Here is a 10,472-nt window from a genome sequence, read left to right on the forward strand (position 1 = left end):
GCGCCTTGCCCCGCCCCTCCCCGCCGCCTCAGCACTGTGAGGGGGCGGAGGGGGCCGCGAGGGAGCTCCGTGAGGGGGCTGCATGAGGCGGTTGAGGGGACTGAGGGGGCTCCATGAGGCGGTTGGGGGGACTCCGCGAGGGGGATAAAGGGACTCGGAGGGGCTCAGTCCTTCCTCCTCGCATGGCAGCGAGGGGGATCAGCGAAGCGGGGCCGTGAGGGCAATGAGGGGCGAGTGTGGYGTGTGCCCCCGCTCGGTGCCCAGCGCTTTGCCCCAGCCTGCCCTGGCGGGGCCGGTGCACACGAGGCCTCTGCCCTCGGGAGATGCTGAGTGGCAAAGCTCGCTCCTCATGAAAGGCGGGAGCCCGCTGTGCCAAACGGGGCGCTCGAGCGGCAGCGGGGCCAGGCTCCAGCATGCTCGGGCTCCCTCCGGCTTGCCGCGGGCCTGGGGGACAGACTTCAAGCTGCAGCAGGCAGGGGCGGAAGCAGTTCTTGTTGCATTTCTGTTGCTGGCGGGAGGTGAGGTTCTCTGCAAGCTCCTCAGCAGCAGAGGCTGTGAAACTGAACCGCAGCATGGCTGCTTGCAGCAGGGGCAGAGTGAGGAAGGTTAAACCCTCTCTGTGTTATCATTGCTCTCCCACACACCACTCAGTTAATCGCATTTTCACTCAACGGAGTTTCATCACAGGCGCTTTAGGGGAACTCTCAGGCAGCAAGGCTGCCCTGATCCTTTGGCTGATCTGTTGAGCAATAATTTATGCAAAAAAAAAAGGAAGAAATTACAAGATTTTTGAATGAGGGGCAGTTAAATACCCATAGGGACCAAAATAAGGACGAGAGGGAGGAGGGGAGTGTGCAGCTCGGTGATTAGAGCCTCCTTTTGCTTAGGCCCAYGTTGCACAGCGCACTGGCTATAGGGCAGAAGTGGTGCCCAGCTCTCTGTGGCACTGGCCCTCGCCCTGCTCCGGGCACATTCCTTTACCTTGGTGGTTACACCTGGGAGGTGGGACTAACGTCTTCTCTGCAGCCYATATCAGGGACCACACTGAGACACTCATAATTCTCTTTTGGGGGCTAGATGACAATTTTTATTTATATCAGCGCTTAAACGGCAGGAGGGTGGTCTGGATCTTGTCCATGGTGCTTACAAGAGTGGAACTGAAGGGATTAGGTCGCTGAGAGCGTAATAATGGGCTATATCTGGGGACTCAGATGCTGCGAGCACCTGAAGTTGCCTCATTAGGGCAGCTTTAATGCCCTTAACACCGCAGAAGCAGAGAGGAGCCTCCTTCCAGCAGCTCTGTGTGTTTGCAAAGTTGTGTCCATTTGCTGCTTCCTGACAGAAGCGTGTTCTACATGAAATAGTCCCAGCTGTGGGGAAGGAGTATAAGAAAGCTGCAGTGGGTAATTCATTTTAAACTGCCTCTGGATGCCCTGAGGATAGCTGACTAGCCACTTGTTGAGTGGCATGTATTTTACTGGGTTGATGCGAGTTCAAGCTTCCTACGTGGGAARGGCTCAAAGCATGGCAGCCTGCATATGAAAGCAAGTTTAACACCTCCTCCAAGGCTTTTACTCAAGTACACTGGGTCAAAAGAAGAAGCAGGTCACAGATTCATTTTGTCTCCCAAAATGATCATTCCCACTTTCTCAGCATTTTGAAGGAAGAGGGTGGGAAAAACATTTTCCTCCCTGGGTGGTATGAACCAGACACAAGACTCATTCTGTCTCCAGAAGCATTAGACAGGGATCTTCAGTTTCTTCCAGGTCATGTATGTTCAGGGCTACCTTTGTATATCTGAATAAGCAAAGGCAGTCAGGGTGACTTTCTTTCATATACTGCTACCTGAAATTTTCATTTTATTTGCACAGCAAGAAGTGTGGAAGGCCTTTATAAGAGCTTACCACTGCAGTGCTAGGTGGGGTACATAAATAAAAGAAGCGCAGAGAGCCTATGTCATGCCAGCGAGTGTTCAGGCCACAGGCTGCTTGTGGCCCACAGARCAGTTTCTTTGGCTACCTGCATTGCGCTGGCAAAAGCATCTATTCACTTGGTCATCACAGGATTGCTCCAGATGGTCTGCACAGGCCTGAGATAACAGTGGTTCTCACTTCAGTCCTTTCTCCTCAGGTCAGGCAAAGTAACTGCAAACCATAGTGGGAAGTCCCCTGCATGCAGAGGAGGTTGGGAGGGGAAGAGGTAGTGTGGGACGGGAAGTAGGGAGAGTGGTGGTGGGAWGAGAATAAGGTTGGGCCAGAGAGGTCAACCTTATCAGGGTGTCTCCCCACAGTGTTGTACTCCATCAGCAGATCAGCAATGCCTTAGTCTGAGAGCAAGAGGCTGTGGGATCCAGTCCTGACCCATCAACCCTTGCTGGGTAACTCTGACCTGCTTACTCCACCTGTGCAGACAAGGGAAAGCAGCAGCTGGTCAGCGGTACCCTCTGTAAAGCTCTGCAGCACCCGCTGCAGGGTCACCTGCTGTGGGTGAGGAGAGCTGGGTGGCAGGAGCACAGTGTAACTGAGGTGGGATGGGAAGGCCGAAGGTTGGGAGCTGGGGAAGTGTAGTGTGACAGGGCGTGCCAGGGCTTGGACCTGGGCCGGGGGTGAAAGATGAGGGGCCAGGAGTGGGAAGGCGGAGGCACGGCGGTGAGTGTGGTGCATGCAGCCCTCCTCTGCTAAGCTGAATCCTTGAGGGTCTGACCACTCGATAAACCTTCTGACAGCAGGCACTGTCTTGGATGAAGGGGTAGAGCTCGGTCTCTAAAAGACAGCAGGTGCACTTGTATGCTGCCCGGTTTTGTTTTTAAGGAACCTGGAGAAGAATTAGAATGTATTGGTCATTTGGCAAAATAAAGATTTGGTAAACATTTTTCTTTCTGTATGATTCATAAGATGAAGCAACATGTGAGGAGAAAGAGAACTTAGTGGTTTTAGGGTGAAAATGGTAAATAGAATAGTGCGGGGAATTTAAGAAACCCATAAATCACCCATACTGTTGGCAAGTCTATTTCTAGTTGTCACTAAAATGCCAGGTTAAGGCCCAGTGGGTGGTGAAAGCAATAACTTCAGGAGCAATGAGGAACTTCAGCAAGCAAAATAACTGGAAACACAAACAGATCATTCAGGCAAAATGTATCACGGGGAGAGCCTGAATTGCTGACTGCGAGTGGCATGAGGATGTCACACTGCCCTGCCAGCATCACCAGGGTGCCGGTGGGTGCCCCCGTACGTGATGGGGGCACGTCCCCACTCCCCCTGACCGCGCTTGGCCCTATGGGGTCCTACAGTGCTGTAACCGCTGAGCTAGGGCAGGCTGCAGGAGAGCGGGAGCAGCCCTGGGGTGGGGGGGAAGTCCAAGGTCAGAGAGATCAGGGTGTTCAGCTCTTTTCCCTTGCTGAGAACTAGCTGGGCCCGCTGGCTGGGAAGGAGGAGAGATTAGCAAGCGAGCCCCAGAGCGGCAAGCGGGGAGCTCTGCGCCACGGTGCAGCCAGGCCCCAGCTGCGGCCCCTCTCCCCAGTGGCTCTGCCGAGGTGCTCTTTCTGTGCTGGCTCCTGAGGACTACCAGGGCTGTGATATTTACCCTGCTTCCTTTCTGCTGAAGGTTAATCTCATAAAGACCCTGCACTTTCCTGGGCATCTGCCTGGACCCTGCAGAACATCTCACCCTCATTGGACACGTGCTGACATTTTCTGTCTTCAGAATTGCCCACAGTCATGAACAGGCCCTGTCTGCAATTGCAGTCTGCTCTCCCTGTTGGTGCTCCAGTGTGAGCTGAGGTTACTGCTTCCAGCCTCAGTCATTGAATTCAGGGAGCCACTCAAAGGAGTGTCAGTATTGGGTAATGCTTCAAGATTTTGGTGTGTGCATGTTCTGTGATGCTTTGTTCATTTTTCCCTTGCTCATTAAAGAAATAAGTTGGTAGGCCTGGATTATTGCCTCAAATCCTCTCCAGAGAAAGCAGGACGTGAGCAGGAAGTTTGTAGTTTGACATAACACATGATTGCAAAGAGGATTATGTTTTGTGGAAAGAAATACATTCCTGCGTTGATAAAGGAGGGATTAACTAGATCTGAAACTTGATGYGGCTGTCTGGAGACAAGCCTCCCCTAAAATGGAGCCCAGGAGCGCTCTGACAAGACGTACACATGGACTGGCGTTCAGTTTGCTGGAGAAGGTCAGACCCAGGCTCTAGTTTTGTGGATCTTGCCTCTTCAGTTCTGTATGACAGAGCTCACGGCTGTAATTCTTTGGTGTGTTAATGCTGGTCATGAGTAGAAATCGTTTTCACACTCTGTGTGGCTGCCCTGTGGGACTCACTGCTGCAGGATGCCTCGGTAGAAGCCAAAAGTGTAAATAGKCTCAGAAAGGGATTAGATCATTACTGGAGGATGGATACGCTGATGCCTTTTAAACACAAAGGTCTGGATGCAGCCTGCTGCTCAGGCTGCTATAACCAGGGGAAAACAGCTCCAGCCCTGAGCAATAGGGCAATAGCCCTATTTGCTATTTTCTTCCTGAAGAAATTAGTAAAATCTGTACTGTGAAAGCTGTTTATGGAGCTAGAAGTGCCATTGCCCTTACTGTTACAGTTTCTCACATCCACATCATATTATTTTCAGGCATGGGTGAGGCACAGGTTCCTTAAAAGAGAAACACTATTAAAAGGCAGCATTGTCCTAAGACAATGCTGAGAAGAGGGTGCTTTTCTCTAGAGGGCAGATCCAAGTTTGATTCCTGGAAAGTTTTTGCATATACACAACCCGCTCCTATCACTTGCTCTCTCCAGGCGTCAGCTCCCCGTTAGTAAAACTGGGCTTTTTTTCTTTCTTTTTTTTTGCCCCAACACTTTGCGTGTCTGGCAGAGCCTGTACTGCTGTGTACTGTGGCTGATTGCACGGTGCCAGGCGCAAGGCTGTGATCGCCCCTGGGGGCTCTGACATCTAGAGAAAGTAAGCAAAGCAGAGCAGAGCAGGATTTGACTACCAGGGTCCCACAGGAGGAGTTTACACCTGCGGCAGAACTCAGATGCAGGAGATCCCAGAGGAGCGGTGCTGAAATGCAAGCTTGGAAAGGGGTTGTCCAATTTATTTCTCTCCGTGTCTTTCTTCAGCTGTCATCTCTRTTCTTTCTAGCAGAGCAGCTGCTGTGTGCCACACAGTACCAGCCCAGTGCAGGTGTTTTCTGTTCCCTCTCAGAATACGTTTGACCATGTGCTGAGCAGTTCCACAGTTTTACACCTGCCAGGAAAAGGGGAGAAAGCTGATGCTTTAGAAACTCAGATATTTTTGCACCATAGCGAGCTATAGAAGTGAAATACCTTGAAAGAGACTTTCCTTCAAATGCAACATGGTACCCATGGATGGAGGACTGCTGGCTTCTGATCTGGTACAACTGAGGTTAAGTGGTCCAGGAAGATGCATGGACTGTCTGTGCATGATTATGGCACAGTTTAAGCCCGTAATAATCAAGAGCTATTGCCATCCACCTGGAGATCTCTGTCCAGTTCCCAAAGTCCATGAAAAAAAAGCAGGGACTTTGAGGAGTGCTTAAACTCTGAATCTGGCTGCCGCAGACTGTTGTTTGAGCCCTGCTGTGTCATGCTGTGGGTATCTGCAGCTTGCCCCGAACTGTTTGCTTCTGCCCACTCTGCTCTTCACCCAGCCCATCTCCTGCTTGTGGTCTTGTGTAGGGGCCTCCATGCTCTTGACATCCTACTTTAGACTGGCTTCCATCAGGTTGTTCCTCTTCATTGCGGCTTGGCCCTGGTATTTTAGGAGATGTTGTCACTCTTTTCTCTGAATTTCTGGGGTGCTTGTGAGCCCCCTGACTTGGGCTCAGATGACTCTATATTGCCTTTGTGCAATACTCCACCATGTGATGCTGTCCCCCCTGCAGGACTAATGTTGAAACATAAGACCAAAATGTRGGAGTAAGGATACAGTTTCACTTCAGTATTACAGCATGTCTGACACTTGTGTGACCAGCTGTCCTACCCACATTTTAGGAAGGCAGTTAAAAAGTAGAGGGAAAACAAAACCCACAGAGATAAACAGGTTGGAGAGGATGCCTTGTGCTTTGTGAGCAGTTTATCAAAAACAACATTGGAAGGTGACCTGAGCACTTTTAAAATCCCGGTGAAATCCTGGGACCAACATGGCTCTTTAATCTGTAAGGGATAGAACAGCCACGAACAAAGTGCTGCAGCTTGGTGCCAAATAAATTCAAATGGAAGATTAGTCTCCTCTTCCCAAAGTCCTCTGAAAGCAAGCAGAAGGGGAGATTTAAGTCTAGAATGAACTGTCCTGGATGCGGTGACCTCCCCATGCTTCAAGGGCCTTGCAACTTTGCTGCCAGAGGGGCTTCAGCCAAGTGCACACTACAGGGCTCAGGCCAAGGGTTGCAGGGGGTGTGTTGGTCTGTGAGGTGGAAGGTTGGACTAGGCAGTCAAAGGGCGCCTTTGGGCTGCAAGCCCTGCAAAACAGGAGCTCCTCTAGCTGTGAGGTACCCCATGGTGCAGGGCCAAGCAGACAACAGGTGCCTCACCTGAGTACAAACATAAGACTTTGGTCTTCTGGCCTGCATATGGGCTAGTTCTTCTGGGCCACAGACACTGAAGAAATAGCAGTGCCAGTTCCTGCCTTTCTGGGAGTAGATTTGAGCAATACATTGGCTATGCTCTTTGCTCAACTTGTAGGCTTCACTGGGGTGCAATCAGCTATTATAGGTCTCAGAAGGGAGCTGGTAAAGCCAGGTTTTTGCAGTCTTGGGAATCATGCTCCAACCCACCTCCATTTTGGGGCTGGAAGGCACTGCTCATCCCTGCTTCTGGGAGATCACTCCCTGTTTGCTTGTATCCCATCACCAGCCGTAAGTGTGAGATCCAAGAATTTCACAGTGCCTCAAGAAGAAGGCCTTGTGGTTTTGGCCTTTGCTGCTGGCTTTCTCAATTGCTCTGACTAAAAGAGGGGTGAAGTAGTTGAAACTGACCCTCACAGGAGAAGCCAGTGTGCATGAGCCTGGTAGAGTAAATGTGGGTTTCTTACTGAGCAACTGCATCGGAAGAGGACACCATCATCCTGCTTGCTCCCAGCAATCTAGATGCATGTGAGTGCTCAGGAGCTCTGGTTCTTTGACCACRGTTCAGGCTTGCTCCTGTGCGGTCTGAGGAATGAGGGAGGAGCCCGGCAGGCATGGAGATCTGGGAGAGGATCTGTTGTCCATCTTGCTGTAGCAACGGAGCTGCAGAGGAGGCAAGGGGTGGGCCGTTCAGGGCCAGGAAAAGGTGCTTGAGAGAGTGGAGATGCTGCAGGTAACATTGAGAGCTGGCTGCAGCTCGATCCTCCCTTTGAAATAGCACTAGTATTTGCATCCTTCCAGGGGAATCACCTGGGTCTGGCCTGACTTTCCTCATTGTCCTYGGTTGGCCCTGGTGCGCCTTGTGTGTCAACCAGAGAGGAACCAGAAAGCACTGAGCAGCTGGGAGAGAGGCATGAGGCCGAGGGCATCGGGGTCCCTCTCTCAGGTGAATGTTCAGCACCTGGGGTATCCCATGGACCCCTACTCAGAGACCTCTGTTTTCCCCCGAGACACCCAAACTTGYCTTCATCCAGTGATACTCACCTTCTTCCAGTGACAAGGCTCATATCCCCCTGCCTCTCTGCACCACAGACTGCACAAGGAGAAAAGCAAATGTGTTGGTGCTTGTTACCCACTGTTCTGTTTGCCAGGGACTAGCGCAGATGCCCAGCAAAGAAGCTTACACTGGAAACAGGCTGGCTCCTTCCTTGCTTGCAAAAACTGGATTTCACTGGGATTTCAACCCCCAAGGTCCTGAGGATCCCTCTGCRCTCCTTGCCTGTCCAGAGGACCTGACTCTGCATACAGGGAGGATGGAGGGTGGTTATCTCTGTTCAGAAGATGCAGGGAGAAAAGGCAATTCCTAAAGAGCGAAGCCTGAGAGGTGTTCACTGGCTCTGGGTACGTGGTACGCTCAGCATGGGCATGGTCACGCTCAGTGGCGGCACTGACCCTCCTTCTCCCCTCCCTTGGCTACACGGGATGCTCTGCTCAGCACCCCAGTCTGGATGCTCTATAGTTTTTATGTGGCAGCCCTAGCCGTTCTGGCCTGGACAGCCAGACCGCAGAGTCGTGCGCTGACTGTCTCACTCCACCCCTGACGTTGACAAACCACAGCCTGCAGCCATAGCTTTAGTGCTGCTTTCAGGCCGTTAATTATGTCTTTTGGCAAGATCCTGGCCTTTTGCAGGTGCAGCCAAGGGGGAGAGCAGCAGCATTAGAACAAATCCTTGGCGTGCGCTGGACTGATACCGCTCCACTAACAGATGAAATGCCCAGGCAGCTTTGCTGCGGGCAGCCGTGGCTGGTGGAGATCTAGCAGGAGCTGTTGTTGACCTGGATCCTTTTGTCTTGTGGGGTCAGCGTGGCAGAGCTCTCCCTATCTCAGTGGCTGCACTGCAGTACTGTGCTGCTTGTCATTGCTCTGATAACAACTCCGCGCGGTGAGCCTGGCTGCTTTTATCTCCGAGTCAGTCCTCCTATCTCTGTGAGACCCACACCCCTGCAGGGGGGCTGGAGGGCTGGGGGCCTTGGACAAGTGTACAAACAAGCTCAGGATGTGAGCACAATAGCAAAGACGGGCCTTTGAAAAACAAGGGGACGCAGAGCAGCCGTCCTGGGGCACATCAAAGGCCCGTCTTGCTCTGTGTCTCTGAGAGAGCCAGCGTGTTTGATCGCTACCCGTGGGCCTGGCCCCAGCAATATGTTGGCCCAAGGGCAGACGGTTTGAGCAGTGGGAAACGGAAAGGGAAAAGACAGCAGTGGAGAGAGTACAGGACACGAGCTGGGACAGGCAGCCCTGGGGTTCTTTGAGTCCAGATCATGGATTTCTCATGAATTCCCTCAGTCCCGCTTTGTTCTGGCCCTTAGTGATTGGTATCTCAAGCATGGCACACAGCCCCCCTCTTTCCTGTTTCTTTGCATTTCCAGGCAGACCTTTCAGGCCAGTTTTCTGATGCTTTGTGTGCTCTTTCACAAGCACTTTTCTTGAATCTTTTCAGGCCATTTTTGCTTAGTGCTTTTTGTGCACTTTTGCAACCACTTTTCTTGAATCTGTGATTGCTACAGCTGGGTGCTTTTGGGGCTTTTCCCTTCCTGACTTCATGGCTTAAGTCCTAGAATGCCAAGGCTGCTGTCTCCAATTTGTAGCGTTTCAATCAGGAAGCCCCTGTAGCCAGAGAGAAAGTGACTGTCACCCAATGACCTTGGAGAGCCAAGCTCTGAGGGATGTCCAGATGGAGTGATGAAAGGAGAGCGTGAAGTTTCCTCTGAGCCATGAGGAAACGTAATAAATTGAGGGATGTGCATTCGTGTATATGATCTCTGGTGACATGAAGATATGATGGGAGGGGTGTGCTTTGCGTGCTGGGCATGGGGTGTGGGGTCCCACAAGGGAGCATGTGCTGGTGTGTTGGATTCCCGCTGAAGGGGTGTATGTGCCATGGGCGTCACATGCAGTGGAGGGTCACATCTGCACTGTGAGGCTGTGAGCAGACGGTGCTGGCGGAGGAGCACTCACAACCCACATTTGGTTTGGGGGCTTCCTGGTGTGCAGGAGAGCATGGATGTGTTGGAGACGCGTGTCTGGCTCCAGGGAGAACTATGCCTGTAACATATATATGTTATTGCATTAACAGAGTTAATGCTGTGGAGTCAGGGCCTGCTGTGATCCGGCCTGCAGAGTTCCCCATGAAAGCAGCACCTTGAAAAGCCTGACATTGGGAGGTGCCAAGAATATGTGGCTCCTACCGACACTCCAGCCTCCCTCCACAGCCAGCTCAGGCTGCAGTGTCCAGCTCCCACCTGCACGATGTGCCGTGTCCACCCTCCTACATACCGAGGTGGAAGAAAGCGTCCGGTCTCCGCACAAGGACTTGGGTCCTGCCATCTCCCCTGCCGTCTCCCCTAAGTCCCAGCCTGCTTGCAGGGTCCTGCTGTACCTGTGGAGAGGGAGCAGCCCCTCCAGCAAGATCAGCCCTATAGCAATCCCTCTGTTCACTCCTGTGCTCCCAAAAGAGCCTGGGAAGGGGGAGGAAAACCCGGGAAATTTTTGCCTCTGATTTGCTCTGCAATGCATGCACACACTTCTGCAGCAGGATAAATGACAGCTGGGGCCTGCTAGGTGGGAACCACCCTCCCCGATAAGGGAACATGTTGACGCAGGAGATTAAACTTGTCCACTTCTTTTTTAAGTGCATCTATTGGCAAAACATGAGCCCAAGGAAAAAAACAAAGGAGAAGCCAGCACCCTGCCTGGCATTGCAGACTCTGCGGGGAAAAGTGTCCCCAGGAGAGATGGGCTGTGAGTCTGCACTTGGCAAACTGTTATAACCTGCAGGCACTGGCCCCAGGTGTCTGGGTAGCGCCAGCTGAGCTGGGCTGGTGCTAAGCCA

General features: G+C 52.2%; 1 long non-coding RNA gene across 1 annotated transcript; it reads right to left on the minus strand.

Annotated features, from left to right (window-relative positions):
- Window positions 1-4,512: 4,512 nt before the first annotated feature.
- LOC112968591 lies at window positions 4,513-10,206 on the minus strand. Its single transcript, XR_003254384.1, has 3 exons — window positions 9,917-10,206; window positions 7,624-7,672; window positions 4,513-5,240 (listed from the first exon to the last, which is right to left on the minus strand). It is a non-coding gene; the product is annotated as an uncharacterized LOC112968591 (long non-coding RNA).
- Between the last annotated feature and the right edge of the window lie 266 nt (window positions 10,207-10,472).

Source organism: Apteryx rowi, unplaced genomic scaffold (assembly GCF_003343035.1).
Source record: "Apteryx rowi isolate R43461 unplaced genomic scaffold, aptRow1 scaffold_32, whole genome shotgun sequence".
In the NCBI taxonomy this organism is placed as follows: domain Eukaryota; kingdom Metazoa; phylum Chordata; class Aves; order Apterygiformes; family Apterygidae; genus Apteryx; species Apteryx rowi.